Raw genomic sequence first — 24,419 nt, 5'->3', positions numbered from 1 at the left:
TGCTGAGAGCACTGTGGATGGTGCTGATGTCAGCTCTGATCAGCTCCTCTTTGGAGAAGAGAGACAGCAGTGTGGCCATAGATAGCCCAAGGACTCTGCACCTGTGTCCAGAGCCCTTCCAACACCACCAAAATCACTTCCAGCTACAGCCTTTCCCACCTGGCATCTTCCATGAGTTCTCCAAGGCATTGCTGTAGCCTTGCTCCGTTAACTGTGTTTTGCTTATCATTTCACTCGTGGGGTCTGCAAGTGACAGATACCTCTCTGCTTCCTTGGATTGTCAGTAGTGGAACTTAGAACAAGTTTTAAAGGCTGGGTTAAGAAAAACAAAAAAATCTCAGTCCACATACTATATATTATAAATAGACCATCTGGTTTTTAAATTGAAAAACAACAATAATCACTGCTAAGAGCCTGCTGAACAAAAGCAGCCTTATTACTACTGGGACAGATTCATTTTTACGAAAAGAACACAAATATTTTTCAAGCTGCTCCTGAGCTCCTGAAGTTGCTAACATCCTGCTGCTTCCCCTCCTCTCTGTCCCAGGGAGCCCCAGGAGGCACAGAGCTGTGGCAGGGATGGGGAGCATCGGGCGGGCAGTGCAAAGCAGGGACAATCCCTTTGGCTGTGGGCAAGAGAGAGGGAAGTCCTGTGGGGGAGACCCAGCTAAGCCAGGCTGCAAAGCGTGAGAGGTGCTGTCTGGTTTTAATTGCTCTCTTTTCCTCTGACTGCTGTTTTATGGCAGGGTGACAGGAGGTCTGCAGAAGCCCATGGATTAGCCTGGGTGTAGCTGAGGAGTGGGGATGGGACAGGCTGTGTTGCAAGGGGCACAGCCATTCAGGTAAGCTTGTCTTTCAATTCCTATTAAGCAAAAGAGAAAAGCACAATTTCCAGAGAGGCCCTGGTGTGCACAGAGCCCACAGTGGGCACCTGCCACTGTGAAGGTACTGTGCTGAGCAGTATGGTCCATGGGGGGCAGGTGTATGAGCTGCAGGGACTTCTTGGATTTGGGTTATCACGGGGAGATAGCTAACTCCACCTCGCTGTCCCATCAGAGCTGTCACACTGCCAATAACAAGGTCCAGAGATAGGCAATGGATGTGCTGGTAGCCCTGCAAAGCCTGGAAGTAGGGGGATGGGATCCCCAAAACTGCCTGCCTGCCACTCCTTGACCAGAACATGCAGGGAGATGGGTCTGCAGCAATTGCCATTGGGAGCAGGGTGCACCTCAGCAAGAGCATTGCCACCAGGTACCAGGGCTGGGAGAGTGCACAGCAGCGAAGCATGGGAATGGGATAACCATCACTCCTGCAGGGTGCTGCCCCTGAGGCAGGTTGCACTTAAGAGTGGTGGCCCTGCAGGAGCATTCCTGGGCACCACAGGGAGTCCAAGGGCTGTCCGGGGGGGTGCAGAGCAGGCTGAGTTCTTATACAGCACAAACATGGGAATGGAAAATGAAAGCAGCCCCATGCCAAGGTCCTGAGATCTTTCTTTCCTCTCTTCCCAGGCCATAGTATGGTGAGATGCCCACAAGCCAAGTGCTGGCTGCTAAATCCAGTCTGCCACGTACTTTGGGAACAGCATGGCACCATGGAAATCACCAACAAGGTGCAAAGGTGGCCACCAACCCAGAGCCAGGAGCATGGCTTGAGCCGGTGGGAGACTGGAGCCAGTGGAGCTAACAGTATCTTATCTGGGTTTCAGTCCCTGAATCCGAGGGCTGGACAGCATTACCCAGTACTGATGCGGAGCCAGCATCTGAGTGACTGCAGAAGAAACTCACACGTGCTGGATCTCTGCCTGGGCGCCGTTTCAGGCACGGCTGCCAGCAGGCTCATACAATTGGCCTGTCCTGTGTTATGATCAGAACAAGTGACGTGGGACTGACAGTGTCCCACAGCCCTGGTCACACCAGCAGTTACCCCGAGCACAGGGCTGGAGCAGCCATGCCTTGGAGATGGGGCTAAGATGGTCCTTCTCGCTGCCAGAGTCTGAGTGTGGCTGCAGGGGAGGAAGCACGGACTTGTAAGGTCAGTCTACCAAGTGCTGCTGGCTTCTCCATGTGGGAAGCTGTCTTTCTGAGTGCAGGTTCAAAAGATACAGGCAGCTAAGAAAGGTGCAACCTTGGAGAGGGAGGAGAAAGGAAAGGTACAAAAACAATTTAATAATGAATACATTATGTACACATGTCATGCCGCTTGCCTGCTGGCATGGATTAATATCCATAAATCAAAGAGGAAGGGACTGTTTTTAATGCTGGGGATGGATGCTGGTCCTCAGAAAATTGCTAAGGGGGCATTAATGAGGAGAGACATCTGGGAATGGCTCCAGGTGCATTGGCTGCATGCACGGGAAATTCTGCAGAACTGTTATCAGAATTTATTCCTGTGCTGTGGACGCATGCGGTCCATGATGAAAAAAGTGTGGGGGCCATGGGTCCCCATGTGAAGGCGTTGGTCAAGCTCAGGAGGAAGGTGTACAGTCCCTTGGTTCTCTGCTCCACATCTTCCTTTCTCCAAGCCTGGGCTTGCACATCAGGAAAGCTGCCCTCGACTTTTGACTTTGTTCAGCAAGAAGATCCACAACGGGCTAAGTGACAGGACAGTCTTGGCCTGTGAAAGCCAGGAGCCAAAACTAAGGCAGGGCATGCTGTAACATCCATCCTGCCTCTGCTGGGCATGCAGTCACCAGAAACAGGAGTCAGGGACAGTGTTATCTCACAGCCACCAGGATTGCCATGACACAGAGGATAGGGAGCCTCTTCCCACCGTTTAAATAAGCATTGGATCGGGCAGAGATAAGGCTAGCCCCTTGGTACTAGAAGGAGCCCTCCAGATGCAAAAGAAGGAGCTCTGATGTTACTTGGAAGGGACAGAGGCTGAAAGCGTGGAGCATCCCTCTGCAGCATTCCTGGAGCCCACCCTGAGGGTGGCTGGTGGGTATCTGAGCAAGGGGCAATTGCCCTGCTGAACAGGCACAAGCCCCAGCACATTAATCGGTTTGCCCTCCTCAGCATGATTCCCCTGCAGCAGCCCAAGGCCCCTGCCAGGATACCAGAGGGACGTTAAACTCAGTGGAGATGGCACAATGCAACCCCTCACATCCCGGGGAAGGCTCCGCATGGCGGGGGCTGCTGTTGGGAAGGGGTGGGGGGTCACTTCTGCTGTCAGGATTTTTTCCAAAAGGAGAGGGAATTGAGTGCCAGGATTTCATTAATCACATTTCATGTGCATTTTAAAAACCCATACAATCTTCACTTTTTAAGAACATCGCCCTCGCCTTCTCCTCTCCCACCCGCCCTGTAATCTGGCATTGGTGGCCTCTTGTGCCTGCTCTCCCTCTGCCCTTCTCGGGACCACCTCCTTCCACTCACACTGACCCATTTTAGCCATCAGATTTACAGCCAAGCGGCTCACCCGTGGGAAGAGGCTGGATTCACAGAATAAATTTGCAGAGCCAGGGAGGCAGACGGGGACAAGTGAGCAGAAACAGTCTCTCCAGGAGAGAGATACCCACACCCGGTTGCGTGGGGAGTGATGAGAAACCTGTCAGGGAGACAACTGGGAGCAAAGGATGCTAAGAAAGCATACATTCACAGTGTGAATGGATTAGAGGGGAAAAGAAAACAGAGCATGGAAGAGGGGAGCACAGGGCAGCAGGAGGGAAGCCCACCAGTCAGCCAAGGAAACAAACCCCATCATGGCATGGCTGCTATTTTTCAGGTTGCACTGCAAAGAAAACATGTGATTTAGGAGAAAGCTTGGTCCTAGCAGGGGGAAATCTGCTGCCAGGAGGGTGACAAGGGACATGGGTAGGGCAGGACAGGGAGCAGGTGAGTTGCTGGCTTGGAGGACGGAAGGGGGAAGCTTGGAGGCTCTCAAAGGCTGCAGGGACTGAGCCGTGCAGAAGGAAAGGAGGACTGGAGGAGGCTGAGCATTTGGAGACGCCCCAGCATTTCAGGGCTTACTTGAAGTGAACAGCCAGCTCCTTCAAGGTTCACATCTCATCTGACGGAACAGCCTCAGCTCCTGAGAGTGGAGCAGAAGTAACTGCTGTCCCAGGGTCCCGGTGGAGGAATGGAAACCCCAAGCAAGAGATCCAGAGGGTTGCTACAAGCAAACCCATGTGGTAACACAAGAAAGCCATGCTGGGGCTGAGCTCACAGGCAGACAAGCTTAGCCCTCGGAGAGCAGGGAATTGCTGTCTGTCTGCGTCTCTCCCTGTTTTCCCTGATTTTATTGTGTTTTGTTTAATTGAATCACACACACACATGCACACAAAGCACTTGTGGTGTAAAGGCTGTAAGGAAATGAGCAGCAAATTAACGTTCCAGGAGGAGTGATGCCGAGCAAACACATGACACTCGGCACAAGCCGCAAGCAGGAGGGGAGTGAAGCAGCAGGAGGAAAGGGAGAAAGAGGAGAAACCTGCAGAGAGGGAAGAAGGAGCTGCATGAGGGTTTTCCAGGGGGGAAATGCAGCTCAAAAGAAGCAGAACAAGGGAAAGAGGAAAACCAGAGAGAAGGGAGACAGCAGCAGAGATGATGCTGGTGTTACCTGTGAGGTCACTGTGCCCAAACTCCCTGGTCCCTGTGCAGAGCAGTTCAGAGCAGGGGAAGAGGAAGCTCCCACAGCTCAGGGCTGGGGGACAGCTGCGCTGAAGGGACAAAGTCCCAGGGGTCCTTCTCTGCTCCAGGGTTCTGCTGCCCAAATACAAACAAAACACCCCTCCAGACACAGCACATTAGTCCACCCAGGCCTCAGTCGTGAGCTGCTCAGCCTCTCTTGGCATGGCAGTTGTGCCCCTCTCTCAGCCCACAGCCCAGCTAGGACCCCCGCTCCCCTTCCTCTTGTGATGACTGGTGTACCTGCAACTCCATGCAAGATGCTTGTCCTCAGGAAAATATCAGATACTGAGGAATGATGGACATAGAGGGTGAGACCGTGATGTGCTGGGGGATGTGCTCCAGCACACCTCATCCCCAAGGAGCAGCACCCCAATGCATCATCCAAACCCTGGATGACCGGTGCAGCCTTCAGCCCAGGCAGAGGTGGAAGACCAGCAATCTCCTCCACTGTGACCGCAGTGCAGAGGGCAGGGACGCCAGAGGGGAAGGAGCATCTCCAGGACAGAGGGCTGACTGTGCGGAAAGGCAGCTCTCTGGCCTCTCCTCACCTCGCAGCTCACCCCACGCAGGAGATGCTGGGAGGTCGTGCAACGCTGGTCAGCCACTCCAGGAGATGAGATGCTCTTCAGCGCTGGAGAAGTGCAAAGTTAAAGGACGTAAGCATCCTGCCCAGGCTTGCTGTGACAGGCCTCACATGTGTTTAGTCACATCCAGGTATGAAGCCACTCTGGAAACCAAGACATTTATTCAAAGGAGCAGTAGCGTTGCACACACATCTCCCTGCGTGAAGGAGAACTTCAAAACAGCTGACAGTCACAGAGCCCAGCAGTAACCTTTGGCTAATTAGCTGTCTTTATTTCCTTGCAGTTTATTTTTACACTTCTTGGGCTCTGAAATGCATTTGCTGTAATGTCAGAAAGGTTGTGGTAAATATAAAGCTTCCTAGCAATAACTATATCCACCCCGCTGGGCTTTTGGGACTGATAGCTACAGCTTGCCTTGGGACAGGCGGGCTGACAACGCGCTGCTGAGGTTTTTGTCTTGCACAGGACTTATTGAGACTGCACTGGTGGCAATGACAAAGGCTCCTGGGGCAAAGCAGGTACCTCTATCTCCTAAGGTCAAATCACAGATGAACAGGAAAGACGGAGGGACAAGGAAGCCTGCAGGATGCAAAGCCATGATCCAGCTCAGGAAGCAAGAGGTAAGGTCACGGAAAGTGGGCAACTAGAAAGGTGGGAGTGATGCTGAACTCGCAGAGAGGAGCAGGTGGGGCTCCATTCTAAGCATTAATTAAATCTTCAGCTGGAGCTGCTGTCCAGAGAGCCTCCCTGCTCCCGGGCAGAGGAAAAGGGAGCTGGGAAAGATGCTGTTGTCAGATCTCAACCAAGAAGGGATGCGATAGCCCCAGGCCCCATTGGGGTAGATGACTGTGCTTATGGAAGTGGGTCACTCTGCTCCCCACCCCACCTACGCTTGAAACAAGCCTGTGTTTCATGCACCACTGCACAGCGCCACAGCCTCCCTGTGACCCTTGTCAGATGGTGGGGACTGTCACTGGCTGGGACCTGACCTCCCAGGGCTCCCCTAGCAAAACTGACCCCACAGCTGCTGGAGGAGCTCACAGCCCCCGCTGACACCCCCTCCCTGGTCCCAGGAGCTTCCCACTTTTCACACACCAGAGCAGGTTTGCATGTCAGCGCTGACGACTTCCATTTGGGCGAGGTGTTGGGGTTAAGCTGAGGGTGACCACAGCCTGCTTCTCTCCATAGAGGCACACAGCCCACGCTGCCGGCAGCTTGCAGAGCATCTGCCTCCCACTGCCTCCTGCGGGTCCAGACCCAGCGCTGGGCAGAGGCGTGAGACCAGGCTGAGCGGCACTGTCAGGAAACGCAAAGGGTAAGAAAACAGCTTCATTATCTCCGAGCTGTGATCTCCAGCACAAACCACTCAATATGTGGCTCCCCCTGGACTGTGCACAGAGATCAATGAAACCAGAGAAGACACCATTGCATTAATGATCAGAAATGAAGCAACACTCCTCTGTCCCCAGATCAGTGCTACACTGGTGAGGAGACCTCCGAATACCTGCAGATGGGTGACTGGCACCCAGTGCTTCAAACAGCCTTCACCCCTTGGCTGCTGCTCCACCTGCCTGGCTGGGTGTCAGTCTTAGGACTGCCCCGGGTACCGGTCGGGAGAACTCGGTGCCAATTAAAATCCAGGCTGCCGTATCCTTTGAACTGCAGGGAAACAAAGCCTGTGAATTCAACCCTTCTCTTTTTTTTTCTCCCAAATGATGTCAGGAGTTGAAGAGACAGAACAGCACTGAGTGCAATTGTTGTTAAAAGCTGCTGGCTATTTCAGCGTGCTGCTTGAACTCCACCAGCGCAGGCTGTGCAGAGTTGGTAGCCCAGCCGCTTAGCTCCAGATCTTTAATTTTAAGGGTCAAATCATTAAGAATGGTCTCAGTGAATTTAATAGGAAGTTTACCTTTGCCTCAGCTATGTAAAATCAACAAGAAATTCCCAGCTGACCATAGTGATATGCTGTCCCACCTCCAAGCCAAAGCATCCCTTCCTATAAGTCAAACTCATGTATTTTCATTTTTAAACCTACTCTTACAATTAAAGCTTACGCTGCCTGATCAGAACCAAAATGCCTCAGATGACTGGCAAGAAGACAAAAGGCTTGATCTGGGGCCTGACATCAGCCTGAGCCCCCCCACTTCTGCTGAGTCTCAGGTATTTCAGGACCGAGCTCTCTGCTGGGATGATACACCTGCACCTTTGCAGCGCAAGGCACAGCACGGCTCCGTTCAGCCCCTTGGTGTGCAGCCAGTGGGGCCCCGACTGCACCAGCACATCTCTTTGGCTAACACCCAAGCACCTTCAAAGCCCTTTGCAGCTCCCTGTACCCACAACCTGCACCTGAGTTGTTTTAAAGCACAAATAGCCCGGGCACAGTCTCAAAGCATCTTACCAACCATAAGGCTTGTGAGTGGAGCAAGGCACTTTGTTACTTAGTCTTAAAACCACACACAGAGATGATGGTGAGCGATAAGCAGTAAAGGTTTCAGTGACAAGGAAGGAGTTATAGTTCCAAGCAGGTAAGGAGGGACCTGCAGCACTAAGCCCTCACCTCTACCAGCTCTTTTATTCCCCATCCCCATACACCTCAGACACCTGTGGGGGACAGCTGTGTAATCATCTGAGCTCTCTGGCTTGGCCAGAGCCATGGCATGATGCAGGGATCCTTTAAAGGAGTTGGTACCATTCAGGAAGGAAAGGTCCTGAGCTCATAGGTCATGCATATATACGTGCGTATACATTATTTATACCCTCCACATGACAGCTGCTGGCTGTATCTACAGACTCTTTCCACTGACGCCTCTCTCTGAGTCATGGCTGCGTAAAGCTCCTTGACAGACCTGGAGGATGAGAGATGTGGTAAAATCCCAAACATGAGTATTGCATCAAAGGTACAGTGATTATCAGAGTGCAGATAAATAACAGCTTCCTCACAATTCTGGGGGCGGAGGGAGAGCTAGGGCTGTCTAACCAGCCTCTTGGAGCTTTCATCCCAGGGGGTGGTAGCAGCATGGGACCCAGACCCAGGGACAGAGTGTGTCTGTGCTTGTGGCTCCAGGGCCAGTCCCAGCTGCTCCACTGAGGTGTGCCGAGGGTGTCTGTCCATGCTGTTGGCAAAGGAGCTGGGAAGCTCGATGAGGAGCTGGCAGGTAGACTTGAGTGGGATTTCTTCTGCATGGAGAGCTCTGACAGTCCTCCACATGTGCCTGGCTGCCTAAGTGTCTTCGTTTGGCTGATACTCAGGAGAAAGCCTCATGTGAGACTTTCAGAGGATGTTGCACACAAATGGTGGGAGATTGCCCCACATAACCTTATGGATGGGCTGTGGTGAGCCAAAGCCCATGGCCCTGTGCAGTGCAAAGTGAAGAGGGGTGGCTGGGACAGTACCAGCAACCTGTCCTGCCACTGCATCTCCCCTCTCCTGATGGTTTTCATTCTCTCATTATCATCTTCTTTATTTTCCCCAGGACTTTCACCTGCTCTGAAACTGCTGCTGTGTCAGCTGCCCAAGATGCGGGAAGGATACGTGAGCATCCTAATGGATACAACAGACACTTTCCAACAGCAGGTACCCTGTGCTGCAATGGGCATTCACATTTACAGCCACTATTTCAACCAGTCCTTGAGGCTGGACAGGAGGTTTTCCACCCATACGATGCTGGAGCCCAGCTCTGGGGGATAGCTGCAACCCCAAAGAACCAGCGCCCATGTACAACCCTGCCCAGCACCATTAGGCTCTGAGGCCTTGGCACCAGCACGGGGTAAAAGCTGCCCCATCCTACCCCCCCTCCACTCTGGGAATAGCTGCAGAAGCAAGACATTGGGGAAGATCGTTACTTTCAGAGTGGGTTCGCTAGCAGGGAAATGTGCTCCTTCCAACCCCACCTCTCTACATTGTCAGTGACTCCCCACTACCACCCCGTATTACATTTTATTCTAAAAGTGCAAAGCAATTTCCATTGAGGGTAGGGACACTGAAGCACAGAGAAAGAGGAGAATAATATCTTATCTTTCTTTAATCCCCACTATCCCAAAGGATCCCGGTGCCGTTTGCTTTACTTTCTATATGTATGCACAGTTAATTAGCATTACCACAGAACTGCAGGTATTCAGACTTAGTAGAGGGAATATCTTGTAATAGGAGGGTAAGCAAATTGTTTCTGCTGTTTCTATTACAGCCAACTTTGATTATCCAGGGTAATGGGATAACAGGGACAAAGCAAAAACATGGATAACATGAAACCTATGCAAATTAAGCTAGAAAAAAAGTGATGCTGAGAGTAATGGAGGAAAGAAAGGTCAGCGATACTGATTTAAGGAGCACGGGAGATCCCTGTGCTAGCACTGCCCTAAGCTCATAAATTCATACATGCTGGTACCTGGGCATAGTAGTTACAGAGCAAATCTATAGGGTCTGTCACTATGCAGGGGAAGCGGAGACATCCCCTGCACAGCAGAGCCAAGCTGCAGCAAAGGGAGGCGAATTGCATTAAAGCCGAGCATTTCCAAGCCTCCATGTGAGGGATTTGTCACTAAAATGAATAAGATTTGGGCACTCAACCCACCTCCTCCCTACATGAACAGGAAGGAGCCCAATTTAAAGGTCAGAGTCTTAATGGCTTTCATTGTGTATATACCAGGATAAATCCTCTCCAAACAGAAATCCAGCACCTGCTTGGTGAGCCACAGCCACTGAAGGAGCACGACAAGAGCATCCATAGCTGAGGAGGTATAGGTATACAGATAGGTATAGCTTCTCCGAAGGGGAAGCTGAGAGTAGAGCTGACTCCAACCGCATCTCCTGATAATTATGGCCCAAGTTGAGGAAGGAAAGAGCACTTGAGTTCCTCTGTAGTCCCCCGTCTCGGCAAAGACCGGATTCACTCTGCTCTGCCAAAGGGGATTTTCAAATCCTCAGCACCAATATCGTGGAGGCAGCTCTGAAAAATCGCTGGTGGTGGGTGGATAAAAAGGGCACCAGTGGAGATGAGACAGAAAGAAGAGAGGGAGGAATCTTTGAGGAAGACGAACCTTCTTAATAGGTTTTATTGATTTAACCCAAAGAGAGAACAGTAGGGGGAAATTTATGCCATTTAAATGCAAACCAGCAATAAAAATAATCATTAGAGTCATAATCTCAATCTGTTAGCATTTTGTGTAGAAATGAGCTTAATGGGAAATATTTTCCATGTAAACTATTTGCATTTACTTAATACGAGCGAGCCTCTTAAATATAACTCAATCATTATCACAGACTTTTTTTTAAGGGGTTGTTTGCAGCCCCTGGTTCTTTGAAGTGCCTGATGATTTCACAGCCTGACTTGGAGAAGCTGCTGACCCACCCCAGCTGTGACCCGGTACCCATATCCCTGTGGATATTCCTCTTTCCATACTGGAAATACATGTAGATTTTGATGGCAGTTAGAAACCATCACTCTTCGCCCAAATGGTGCTGAGATTTCATGACCAGCCATGAGGGCTGCATCGCTCACTCAGATCTTGGGGCCTTTAATTCAGGAAAAGTAACTTTAAAGCGTGTTTCCAGGCCCTTCATCTTCCAAAAGAAGTGCGAACCACCTGACAATCTTTCTTAGCTTTCCCTCTTGTAAAAGAGGAGGAAAATGTGGGCTTTTCCCTTTGTGGAGGAGCTGCAGGGCTGGCAGTGAAGACGCCAAACCTGCAGCCTGGGCAGGATGCCCTTGCCCAGCGCAGGAGGGGGAACTGGACCTGTCCGCCTGCTTCCCAGAAGGAGCTTTTCTGGCCAGGATCAGCCCCCACGGGGACACGGCACTGCCCACGTGCAGGTGGTCAGGGGAGGTCACCGTCCCTGTGACTCCCACGCCACGCGCATCTCGGCCACAAAGAAAGAAATAAATACCCTCATCTGCCTGGGGGCACCTTTTAATCTTCTTGCTAGATTTTCATACACTAGTCCGGAGTCTCAGCTGGGCCAGGAGTGATCTGATTTAGCATTCCATTCACAGGGCTCTGCTAAACCCAACCTGCTATTTCATGCCACGTGCTGATAGGGCCTAGAGCCACCCTCCTTCATGGCACCAGGGGGGTCCCACCACCCTGCAGCAGCCCATACCCAGCCCCAGCGGGGAAAACACCCCATGGAAGTGGCCACCCACACCAGCATCCCCAGTGCTGGGAAGCTCCCAAGCCCCTTGCAGACCCGCTGGTGGCTGGATGCTTGCAGGTGGTGGTTGCTGGAGCAGCGGCTCTCCAGGAGCCAGGCAGCTGCCAGGGTCCCATGCCAGGGGCTGCATTGCCTGAAGCCACCGCAGCTCCTGGAGCGGGTCTGGCCCTGCATCCACAGCCTGAGGAGCTGATCCAGCCCCCAGCACACAGATCATCGCCAGGTCTCCAAATGCGCACGGAACCTCATGCTGGGTGGGTAATTCAGGCTCGCAAGGGGGTTATTAAAATCCGTTCAAAGCTAATGTCAGCCTTTTTAGTGTTAATGTCAGTGGCTGAGAGGCACAGCAGGAGCCGGGGGAGAAGGACTTTGATTTCCCCACTTTAATTTCCAGGGGGGGTGGGCTTGGTGGGCAGTGGTGGGAGATGGGGAACAGCAGCAGCAGGTGGGAGCATGTGGTGCCACATCTCACGCCACAGATGTGTGGGATCCACAGTTTGATCCCATCATCCAAACATCTCACTCTGTGTTTTACTTGACAGCATCTATCTCTTGCTGAGTGTTTCAGAGGCACGTTAGCTGCCAGGATCCCAGCAGGTGAGTCTGGCTGGAGCACTCAGCTCCAGCGCAGCAGCTAGAAAGGGGATGACGGTGCTGCTCTGCACTGGGCTTCATCGCGTCTGGCAGGTGGGACCGGGCATCACACCCAGGCACTTCCCATCAGCTGCATTTTGGAGTTCAAACCTCTTCCCCCAACTTCAGCCTTGGGTCTGTGCTGACTCACAGCCCCTTGGAGCTGCTGGGGATGAAAGCAGGGCTGGAATTTGCTCATGTTGGTCAGGTGAGTACAAACCAGCTCCTGGATTTTGAAAAAAGCCAGGTAATTTCAGGATGTGGTTACCATCATGCAGGCTAAGTTAAGAGTAATCAGAGCTTCGGGCTATAAGCCGATTCTCTGCGAGTCTCAGGAAGGAATTAGCCCCATCTCCTTCGCCCTGTGCCACCCAGCAGCATTTGCACACATGGACACACACCTGGCAAGAGGCTGAGCCATGGGGACACGCGCGTCCCAATGCTTGCTGGAGACAGGGTGACAAGGACCCTGTGCAGGCACTGCAGAGGTCCCATGGGCAGAAGAAGAGGCATGCAGAACAAAGAAAATCTGCTCTGACCATGGGCTGCAGGGCAGTTATTGCCCTACCTCCTTGCACAGGCACGGCAGTGCTGGGACTTTTGAGGTGTCTTTCCCTGGGAGGTCCCCACCCTGTTTCTCCCCTGGTTTCGGCATGTTTGCAGCAGGGATTCCTCCACACTGGCTGAGAAATGCATCATTGCAGTCTCTTAATAACTCGTCCTGGCTGAAAGCTTCTCCTTGTCTGCAAATACTATGTGTATAACAGTGGCCTCATTTCATACTATGGAAGAGCATCGGATGCAGCCAAACATACTGAAGATGGCTTAAATGATCCAGTTTTGACATGTGGTTATGTAGTCTAAAGATTTCATTGAGTTTTTAGGTTAGAAGGCACTGTAACTGTAGTCTGACCTCCTAGACAGGGAATTTCACCCAGTGATTTAAAGCAAATCTGACCATTAAGCTCCATCCTTCTGACAGGCAAAAATTAGCCTGGTTCATAAGCAAGAGGGGTGGCTGCTGAAGGCAGACTGGTCACAAGTCACAAGGCCAAAATATTGACCAGCATCTCTGAAGGGCAGCAGGTCCTGGCTGATGATACTGCCACAAACTGGGTTGTTTTGCTTTAGTTTGTCTGATATGTGAAATGAAGTAACAAAACAGTTCTGAGGTCAAAGCTAGCATTCAAAAGCAATACTGGTACCGCTGTTGGCACCTATAAAAGTGCTGCTACTCAAAAATCAACAGTATCAGAGAAAAATGAAAGTTAGTGGTTGCTAGCGCTGGGCCAGATGGGTCGCTGAGGATGACAGGAGATGTGTCCCATGACAGGAGATGTCCCCCATCCCATGTCCCTGCCCTGCTGCCCCGGTGCTGGGGTGGCTGGGGGAGAGGGACCAGGGAGGTGGGAAGGAGCTGCGTCTCCCCGTGGCCAGCATCTCTTGCCATGTGGCAGGTTACCAAGCAGCTGAGAGTGGGCAACGATTTCTTTCGCCAATTTTCTAATTTATGAAATAAGCAAGAAAATAAATCAAGCTGACAGTCACCCAGGTGGTTTTGAGCCTGGGCTCTTCACAATCGCCTTGTTCTTCCAGCCCATTTTATAACAGGGTTATAACCTGAGGACACGGCAATAACTCCTGCTATAATCTTTTCTTTACTAACGACACTTAGCAGATGGAGTCATTTAGAGGTGCTCACGTTTAAATGAGTGGCTTGCCCTGAAAGGGACAGAGCTGGGGCTGCTGGCAAGGTTTTCGGGATCATTAGCCTAGAAAATGCTTAGCAGGGGAAGCAGTTGGCAGGCAGATTTCACGGACATGGCACCGTTGTCCTCTGCCAGCAAAATTACAAGGCTGAAATCCTGGAGCTGGATGGGGCCAAACTGTTCACAGCAAACAGTTTAATTGATGAATGAAGTGAATTGCCCAGGAGATGATTTTTAGTCATCTGCTCATTGCATGAAGCCGCATGGAGAAGGGTTCACACAGTCAGGTGTCACCAGCGACCTGCCCACAGCAGGGATGGCTGGCCAGGGCTCCCCATCATGTGGACCTTCACCAGAGTCACCTGGGCATCTGCTGCCTGTATGAGCAAGACAGTGCCGCGAGCACAGCTAGCTCCAGGCTTACCAATCCAAAGATGTTATGCTTCCCTACAAATGATACTGCTCTTAAGCCTTCATGGGTAGACCAGTGACGGGACCATGCAGAAGATCTCAGCACTGGCTGTTTGAGAGGAAGCCTACACAACGTAAAGGACGGCACCAAACTGAACAGCAACACCTACTTTTCAGCTTCTGCAAGAAATTCAGCAGCAATCTCAGAGGACTCTCCTCCCTAGCTCCCTGACCCCTGCACAATGTTGCACAGGCCACCTTCATAAGCTCCTTTCATTTAGTCTAATAAAGTAAATTAGCTCTGCAGCTCTTCCAAGGAGAATAGCCGTGAAAATGTACATTGAGAAGAATGCCTGCAACCCTTGAAAATAACTCTTGCTTGTGAAAAGGCTTCTGAGAAATTAATAGAAGGGACAATAATTACCAAAGAAAGGGGAAATATTGTTCATGCTGTCTGGGCAGCATTTGACCCAGCCCTTGCAGAGGCTGGGGAGAAGAAGGAGGAAGGAGGCAGGGAGCTGAGACATTAATGGCAATCTTTGTTCTGTGGGGAGCAATATCTCACAGTGTCCACGGCGACCAATCCCAAATTATTCAGCCTAATAGTTGTCAAAACAAACTCTTATTCCACTCCTTTGTGGCAGGCATGAAGCCTTCTCTGCAAGTCCTATTTTACATCTTTGGTAACTCAGTGCTGGATGGTATAACACTCAATTGTGAAAACCCTGCAGGAGCCTTTGATGCAAGCATCTTCGAGACGCAGGGCTTATCAGCTCAAATAACACGACTGTCTTTTATCCTTTGTGTCCCAAGCCTGCTGTTTTGGCACTTAAATGTGTAATTCATTGCCTAGCTCTGGGTCTGGATCCATCAGGACAGGCAACACTGTCTATCTATCTGTCTGCATTGCTGAGATATTTGTGTCTGCCCCGAGGGACCTGAGCATCTAAGCTCTGCTTATCTTCAATGATGCTTAGGTTCCTAATTGGTTAAAAGTCACTTTGGAAAGAGGGTCTTAAGAGCTGTAGACTTGTAGATGCTTTCAAAATGACTACCCCCAGGCCAGGCTGTCCATCTTTCCCTCCCTCAAATCAAGGACTGTATCCTCTTGGTCCCATCTGGCCTCCAGAGATGCCTGTGTAGCTCCAGCACCTCTGTCCCTCCCTTCCAGACCAGCGCCAGCCTGCAAAGCTGCACTCCTTTCACCAGCACTACATTTTCTTCAAAAATGGACAAATGAGGTGGAAGAAGAAAAGGTGAAAACATGATAATAGCTGTGGGAAAAGGCCGCTGAGGTAGACTTGACAATGCTGGAAATGGAGGCTTGGAGAAAAGTTTTTCTCCAAAAATTACTCTTTTCAATCTCAACAGCACACTGAAGAGAAGTTTAAGCACACTTTTTAACACCTTTTGTACTCAAATTCCAAATTCACCTGTCTACCCAAGCAATAACAGAAATAATCTTTTTTTATCCACCTGCACATTTTGCTATAGAAATTTGTTTCCATTAAACTATTCCCTTTTGTCCTCTTAAAAAGCATATTTTAAATAATAACAGTGTAAAAAAAAAATTATATACTACCCAAAAAACTCAGCCCTGTCAACTGTGCACTTTTATACAAAAGTTATCTCTTTCTTTTGAAGGATTGATGAAAACCCTTTTCATAATGTCAAGGTGGAGATGAGAAAGAGGGAGAAAATTCCTGAGTGCCCAGCACAGCTAGCCATTTCAACAGGAAACACAGGGCAAGCTCTGGTCTTAGAAATCTAAGTCACAGCACCAACATGAACCTGATGTTCTCTTTCTGCTTTGTAAAATACAATTTTGTAGAAGCTGAGGTGGAGGCACACATTGTGCTTCTCATCTGGGGGGAAAAAAAGAAGCATTTTTTCCATATTCCTTAAACCTTAACAGGGGATATTCCTTAAAACTTAACAGAAGGTATTCCCTAAATCTTAACAGAAGAATGGGAATTCAATCTTAAAAAAATAAAATTAAAAATTATAACCATGATATCTTTCACTGCTACCACACTTCCAGGAGTGCAGCAGCCCCAGCTCAGCCATTCAGGGCTTCCCCAGGAAGGTCCACACTTGGCCAGTGCTCAGAGAAGAGGTCCACCAGTAAATCACGCCAGGAGCAGCAATGTGAGAAACACAACCCTGGATCGCTGTCCATGTCCACACCAGCCTCTTCCCTCTTGGAAATGAATGCCATGAGGCTCCCCTTCGCAATCAACTCCTGGGGAAGATGCCCGGGTACTTAAACCCTCCCCGGAGAGTTTCCATCCACACCAACCCTGCTGGCTCTCTCCCGTGGCCAGCTGTCTCACACCAGCTACTTGTCTCACTCTGGAGATGCAATCGCTAAGGTCACTCCTTACCTTTGTGCCTGTGTGTCACTGCTGGTTCTTGCTACCGTCATGAATGTCTCCTAGCGGTTGTCTGCAGGGGCTGGGAGGCACACGGGGCGCAGCATTCAGGATCCCGCAAGGTGGTCACCAAGCCCAGTATTTGAACTGCAAGGGAAAAAAGAACACATGAAAGATCAGGGGGTGTGAAAGATGGACGGCTTGATTAACGTGAAACCATCCCAGGGACAGTGCAGCTACTCAAGTCACGGATCAGGCACAGAGATGTAGGGACAGACATAAATGAGAAGTCCAAGGGGAGGTCCAAATGAGATCAGCTGCTCGGCATAGTAACTAAAAGGGAAGAGAAATCCACCCGCCAACAGCGGAGGGACCATAAGAAATGCTGGAAGGAGACCTGGGACTGAAGTAAGAAGAATGGGACAAATGCCAGATGGGGCCTGAAGGAGATGCAGGGAAGATGGATAGCTCTGGGCACGCACGGGGCAGGCAGTACCAGACAGACACCAACACAGAGCTCCTGGAGGAGTGTCACCCAGCATGGACAGATTTTAATGAGCTTAATAATCATCCTTACTCCTGGGGATTGGTCTCATAAATGTGGATTTAAATCTTCAGTGTGATTTTATTGTCCTATATATATATTCCAACCCCCTCTCTGTTTTCCTTTTACTTTGGGATGCCTGGCTGGCCAGGGCTCTCTGTGCTTACCACTGCTGTCAAGCTCCTGCTCACCTGTGATGCAAGACAACCAGCATAGCAAGAAGAAGTGACACTGATCGTAACAGTACTCATCTTTGTGATATTCAGTGTCTTGTTTTATTATCATCAACATAATAACAATAATAACAATAGTAGTGACAACAATTTTATTATTCCTCCTGCTGGTAATATTCAGACGTGACTGAAGAGGTATTTCAGAAAGACGACACAAATCCAGTGCAAGATCCAGGACAACAGGGCAGTTAATTAAATGTCAGAGTGATGGACAGAGCTGAGACAAGCCTGGAACAGTATCAGAGAGCTGGACAACCTGTGACAAGTGCAGGGAGATGGATGGATCTAGGACACATCCCAGACCTCTCCCTCAGCGGAGGCAGAACCCTCCTACCTACACGCATCTTTAAACACAACATTGCTCCCTGCTCTGTCGCTGTTTCATTGACTTATGCAGGTGAGGAAATTTTCTGGAGAAAGCTGCCTTCCAAGCCGTATCACCGATCACAGTCTGATCCAGTGACATTTTATTACCTCCAAATGGTGCAAAGGAAATAAAGAGCCCCATTGAAAATGACAGCATCTTAAATGTGGTTTTAAACCGGCGTATGCGTGAACTCACAGCAGGTAGGATTTTTTTCGAAAAAGATTTCTTCTCCTTTTTCCAAACTAGACATACACAGGAGAGGCAAGCAGAGGACAGTGAACAGGGAGAGAGAATGGCAGCTGGAGGGTGTTGCAAAACTCTTAAGAATAAATATTACAGAACGAAAGCAAGCCTGTGACACACTGGGCAATCTGTACGTCATCGGGAGAGCGGAGAGCATAATAGAGTAATCAATCAGGTAGACGAGGGTGAGAAGTGTCACGGGGAGGCAATAGGTAGTTGGAGGTCAGTTATGAAATATAATCTCTAAATTGGAAGGAGAAGGACAGTAGCACAAGAACAATGACAGGTATTTGAATGCAGGTAGGCGAACATCAGATTGGTGATTTCCAGGAGAGCGAATGTCAGATGAGAATATTATGGGGGTAAGAAAAAATAACCTGGTATTTTAGAGATGGGCACATATTCTGTAAAGTGAAAGGCTGAACTGGCAAGACTTTAAAGTGTAGCTCCATTTCAGAAAATGCTGTTGAAAGTCAGACGGTGGGGCTCCCTGTTGCTTGTTCCTCTGAGTTTCCAGACAAAGTTTGTCAGGTTAGAAGCAAAACAAGTGATGCTTTTCCTAAGCGTAAGTCCTGCAAATACCACTTGGGATCTGAAAGCCAAGCCAGATCCTTTCCAGTTTGTGCTTTCTCGTCAGTGATCCTGGCACACGTAATCTCTAATCTAGTTAGTTAAAATGCAGGGAAGTTGCACGTTGCCATGCATGATAAGATGGGGATTCTGCAGGTGAATTTAATTATTCCTTCTACAGAGAAAGTGGGAGTCAATAAGGCACAACTCACTCTTCATTAGCTATCTGGGCTGCACAGTGACAAGAAGCCAGGCAGCATCATTTACTTCTCTTGCTAAGCTAAGCAGGTATAGTACTATTACACCCAAAGAAAAGCTTGACTTAACATCAGGTTGTTTCTACTGACACTTTTCTGACCTTAACTGCATATTACAAAGGATCACACAGTCCCTCTAACAACAGCTAGACCCAAGCAATTAGAGCTGAATGAACAATTTGTAATGAATAATCGGTTTGGCAAACTTCACCTCATTTTATGCTCAGGAAATGTTCACACGCAGATTGCAAAGTTCTCACATTTCTTTGTTAATGGAAATAACTTGCCATTTTTTCCCCTGAGCAAACAGCACCGTAACAGTTCATTGAAAACAATCTATATTCCAAACATAGGCTGCGCTGATGGGTTATGCCGGCCACGTGGTGCTGTTTCAGCTTCTCCATTGGGTGAGGGACCGGAGCAGCTCTAAGAATTGCAAATCATGACTGTTACTTCTCTCGTTTGAAATCCCCTTTTGCCGAACCTATCAGCGTTAGAGCATGTTCACTGGACCGAACATCAGCCATGGATACGGGCAATGTGGGAACAGAGTCAGCTGCGGCCCCTCTACAGCTGATGGAGAGGGCCAGGTATGTTCAGAGGCCACTGGGAAGGTGGACACCAAGGACATGCTGAAGAACCTGGAGACCTTAGGATGAAAAGCCTGACTCCCTTAAACCTTGTGCTTAACAGTCCATGTCCTGCACTGGCTGGGGCGGGCCAGATCCCGCAGAGAAAGGGGCACCCATCTGTACCCCGGCCAGGGGGGACTCTGCCTGCGTGGGGCTGGACCAAGGGCCAGCAGCTGCCCTGCCTGGCTGCTAATGAAGCCCAGAACAATGTGTGCTCTAACGGGCTGAGACACGCAGGGAGATAAGTGAGCACAGGACAATAAATCAGGTTTTCAAAAGAGAGCATATTAGGAGATCAATGGGACAGATATTAGACCAAAGGAGCAAGCACCAGAGACAGGAGCGATTCTGTTCCTCCTCCTTCCCCTCGTTGCTAAGGTGTTGGGTGGTTTTTTTCCCATTTAATAACATCCTTGTTGTTTTTAAATGAGCAGCAAAGCCAGTGGGTTCCACGTGGCATTAGCAATGTGTTTGTAAAAGGGAAAGTGACTGGCTCCTAGCAGGATTTGATAAAAGCCTCTCCAAGCTCTGAGTGATTTACAGCTCGGGAAAACAAACACGGACTGATACAAATGCAGCAAGAGGCAAAGACGGCACCGACATCCAGGTACACTCAATTACCAATTCATCAGCCCGAGTGAACTTGAAGGGCTTTTCAAACTCTACACGGCTCTAAATTAAAGGAAATCCTTAGATGGATAGCATTCTGCGATAGGGGGAGAAGAAGACTAATTTGTTCATCTTCAGCTCAGGAGCCCTTGTCTTTTGTGGGCAAAGGGGGCGGCTGGCGGCTCCCACTCCCCACATGAGACCAGGGAAAGCACCAAATGTCAAGATGCCTTTTGCGTGCAGCTGCAAAGCTGCCGGCACACACCTTTCCCTCCCCACCATGCCATGCCCCAGTCCCCAGACAGCCTTTCTTTCCTGTCTCTACTAGAAACTCCACTTTTGCCTGCCCTGGAGGTATTTATGGCAAAGCTGTGAAAATAACCGATTTTTTGGATCATTGGCTGAAATAAAAAAAATGGACAGAAAAAAATCGCTGCACAGTGACCCCAAATTGGAATTGCCCAGGCTCTCCACGGCAAAATATATATAGAAAAAATATATATATCTACAGTCAACCAATTGTTTAATTCAATCTGAAACTAACTCATGGGGAATGTCATTTTTCCCTCCATCCCCTGCCTAGAAACCCATTTTTTCACAAGAAGAGATGATTTACAGCTTCCCAGCTCCATGCTCCAGCAGCACTGACACCGATGTGGTGTTTGATATCTTCCCCCATCGCATGAAGCTCTTCAGCGGCTGGGGATGGGGCCCTTCAGTGCTATTGTGATAAAACCTCAGAGGCAGCTGGGGGTAGCAGCAACATCACAGGAACAGAGGGAGTCCAGCCGCCAAAAGACTGCGAGAAACTCTTTGTTAATTGTTCATGCAGAAAGTGTTTTCATTTCGGTGTCTAATTGATATCTTGGGGAAAAAGCATCTTTGGAAAAGACAGCACATCCTCCCCAGCCGCTGCCTGTGCATGCTCAGGCGAGGCACCCCACGCTGCCTGTGCTGGTGGAGTGATTTGCTGTCCCCAGCGCTGCGGTGCTGCCCCCGTCCCCCTGCCCCATGTCCTCATCCCACAGGTCTGGAAAGCTGAACCAGCAGGAGAGCCCTGGGGCAGCTGGGAGGGAGGGTGTTGAGCTCAGCCACCTCTCAGACCTTTGCTAGAGAGGAAACTTTGGAGAGTTTTGCACTGAGAGATGCCTGTTCATCAGCACGGAGAAATGTGTCAGCCTCCAGTCTTCACTCAGGGGTAAGGACTGCCCACATCCCTACAGGAGCTTCCAGCACCATCCCCCCTCCTGCCAGGAGCATCAAGCCCTTAATTTTCCACTGGATATCAGTCCTCCTCCCTCCTCTTTCCTTAGGCCTCCTCCAAAGACAGCAGCCATCGCTCACACATACAGCTCCAAGGCTAGCTCTGAACTATTTAAAAGCACAGCAGGTATTTTAATTTTTCACATCAAGCACACCTTGCTTGCTAACAACTTGCTGAAGCAGTCGCAGCCAGCACAGGGCAGGGAAGAGCCCTGCCAATGGCCTGGCCTCGGGGCAAAGCTTGGGGCTGCAAAAACAGCCATGACCACCTGTTGTCACCAAGGGCATGGGGACACTTGGGTGACGAGCACCCTGGCAGATCTGCCTAGCTCCATGCACAACCACTTGCCCACCCCATCCATCATCCAGCCACCTGCCCAGCATACCCTGCCGCCACCGGTACAGCACCTCGTGTGCTCCAGGCCTGGGGTATCTGCCGAATGGTCTGTTATTACTGCGGGCTGCTGTGGCCTGTGCTGATAGATTAGCTCTCATAATATTTTAAGGGCGCTGGAATTACCAAGATGCAAGGAAATAGAGGGATGCTCATACAGCGCAGCTGGGCAGCTTCAGACCAAGACAATAGCAGGGATGGCGCAATTCTTTACTGCCTTGAGCTGCTCCCAGGGTTATGTGCGAAGAGCTGCTTTGGAAATCAAGTCCTTGCCACCATGCAGCAATGTCTCTGCTTGCTTCTTCCTTCCCAGTACCATCAGAAATATTTGCTGCAATAGCATCTGCTCTTCTGACCCACATCCCTCCCTGAGGCCTGGCACTAGGGGCTTGAGGCAGAACAAGCTCATCTTTTGCAAGGGGAAATAGGTGCAGAAAGAAGGATGGTGTCCCACCTTCACGGCTGGAAGAAAACCAGCTTGTTTTCAAGGGAGCCAGGCTCGCACCAGGCTCACAGAGGCTGTTCTCAGCTCCAGAGCGCAGGCATGGGGCAAAGACAGGCATCCCACCTGCAGAAGGATCGGGCTGTGGGGTCCTTCACTTTGACCCCACTGAGTCCAAATTAAATGAGAGCTCAGGATTTCTAGCTGAGGTTGTTCCTTTCCCTTGGAGGTTGCTCTTGGTTATTTCTGACAATTATTAAGTGGCTCTTCTTCCCTGCCTTTGCTCACCATTGCCTCACTGTAAATTTGGAGGAATTCCAAGAATATTCAGGATCTGCTTTCCCCCACCTCTATGCGAGCAAGAGCCTCATCACGCGTAACCCTGAGCTACAGGGCTCTTCTCTAGCAGTAACACCCCATGGGCAAAGCCTGCGAGCAGAGTGCCCTGCAAAAACACGTCCCCTGGTTGCAGAGCTGGGGTCCTCAAGCCTCCTGGACCGTCAGAGTCAGTCCCTCTCTTTTTAACCTATGTGCTTTTTAATGCTAATTTCCACCACATGCCCAGTTCGAAGCCCTAATAATGAACAACTGCTTTCTTCCTTTCCTTCTGATTTCATATTCATGAGTCAGGGTTTCCTGGCACTAAACATAAATGCTAAACGGAAATCGCTGCACAGTGACATGTCTGTGTAGCTTCACTGTCCATTTATTTGCCTTTTCAAAGAGCTGCTGTGTTAAGCAAACATCTCTGCCTGGATCCTATCTGGAGGAGTTTGTCTGGTACGGCATGGTGCCTGCCGGGGTGGGGGAAGCGACTCCGTGTGATGGTGTTTCATAGCTCTGTTTTTGCTTCAGGGTATTTCTTGTACAATAGCTTGAGCTTGGTGAATACCTCAACCTTTTCTTGAACATTTGCTTGAATCTTGGCAGGTTGCATTCAGAGCTGACACAGGGAGGACTGAAGCAGGGAAGTCCCAGAGAGAAATACATCCAGTGGTTTGGCTTGGACCCCACCAAGGGCTCCTGCAGGCAACTGGGGGCAGGTGTCTTGGCAGGGGAGCCAAAGAGACACCTGTAACAGCACTGGGCAAATCATTTTTTCTGGCAACTAGGCAATTCACATACACATGCAAAAAAACCCAAAAAAAATTCTAGATTCATCTAAACTTACTGTCTTCTCCCAAAAAAGAGGGACAAAAGAAATCTTAAAAAAAATAATGTTTTCTGTTACCCATAATGGTCAAAATGTTTCAGTTTTTTCCTTGAAGACTCTGCTTCCATGTTGAACAGAATTTTGTAAAACAGCAAGGGCAAAAAGTAATCTCAAAGCAAAAATCAAAGGAATTAAATCTTCATGTATTCCAAGGTAAACAGAGAAGTTCTCTGCAGAGCCACCGAAGATGAGTAGTCTCTCCTTCTTCTATCTTGCCTGGGATGGAAACTTTAGACACACAAACTGTCACCCTGAAGTCCCCTCTCCAACAGCCCATCCCGCCCATAGAGCAACACATCTGCTCACCTCTGCTGATGAACCATGTTGTCCTATTGGAGACATCATCATCCTCACCTATCTGCTCTGCAATCAAACAGGGACAGATATCACCACCCTGGGAGCAAAGATAACTACCTGGGGCTGAAGCTGGGGTTTGGTGGCCTCCACTCACTGATCTCTTCAAGGAAACACCCGCTGAAGGTGGCTTTGCTCTAAGACGTGCACTGGAAAGGGGAACAGCTGATGTTCAAGCGCCCTGGGCTGCTCTGCAGGTTTTGCTCCTCCAGTGGTCATCTCTATGGGGCAAGGTGAGCAGTGAGGAGCTGCAATGGTGGATACAGCAGCTCTTTGCTTGTCCAATGTGAGCGGCTTTACCACCTCTCAGCTGCCTCCACTGCAGCCTCCTTCAGGGCTCCACGGATGCCCTGCAGCTCTTCATGGTCTTGTTACTCTGTTGCCTTCTCCCATTCCTCCTGCAGTCACCCATCGCCTTTCCCTGCCTGCCTTTCCCCAAATGCTTTAACAAATAAGCTCATAGGGAAGGCAAGAGAGGCATCAGAGATGAATTTCAGACCATTGGAAATGAACTCACGAACGTGAGTGCCTGCAACTACCAGCTGAAGAGTTGTGCTCTTGCTCGTGGAGGACATGCTGCATGGCATGTGTTCAATCAAAGTAATCAATAGGGACCACACTTTTAATATTATCTACTATGGATAATGTGGATAATAATGGAACAGACTTATTGTGAGGAAATTACGCAGCAATATTTAATGGTGGCAATGATTCAGCAAGTAATAGAAAGAAATATTCCTCAAACCATCACCAGCTTCTCATGGATAACTCCCAAATGGGACTGAGGGTAAAAACCCTTTCACTAAAAAGCTA

General features: G+C 49.8%; 1 protein-coding gene across 7 annotated transcripts in view; it reads right to left on the bottom strand.

Moving 5' to 3' along the window:
• ELFN1 (extracellular leucine rich repeat and fibronectin type III domain containing 1) overlaps positions 1–24,419 on the bottom strand; it is a 109,144-nt gene that overhangs the window by 32,773 nt on the left and 51,952 nt on the right. For 5 of the 7 annotated variants that reach the window (XR_005827675.1, XM_040592897.1, XM_040592896.1 and 2 more), the window contains exon 3: positions 16,498–16,632. The gene's annotated coding sequence lies outside the window, so the exon portion shown is untranslated. Of the gene's footprint in view, positions 1–6,183; positions 6,509–10,388; positions 12,220–16,497; positions 16,633–24,419 lie in introns of those variants that run through there. The other 2 variants (XR_005827673.1, XR_005827674.1) reach the window with 2 other exon arrangements.

Source organism: Falco naumanni, chromosome 4 (genome assembly GCF_017639655.2).
Source record: "Falco naumanni isolate bFalNau1 chromosome 4, bFalNau1.pat, whole genome shotgun sequence".
Lineage (NCBI taxonomy): Eukaryota > Metazoa > Chordata > Aves > Falconiformes > Falconidae > Falco > Falco naumanni.
This window is presented reverse-complemented; position numbering and strand designations above follow the sequence as displayed.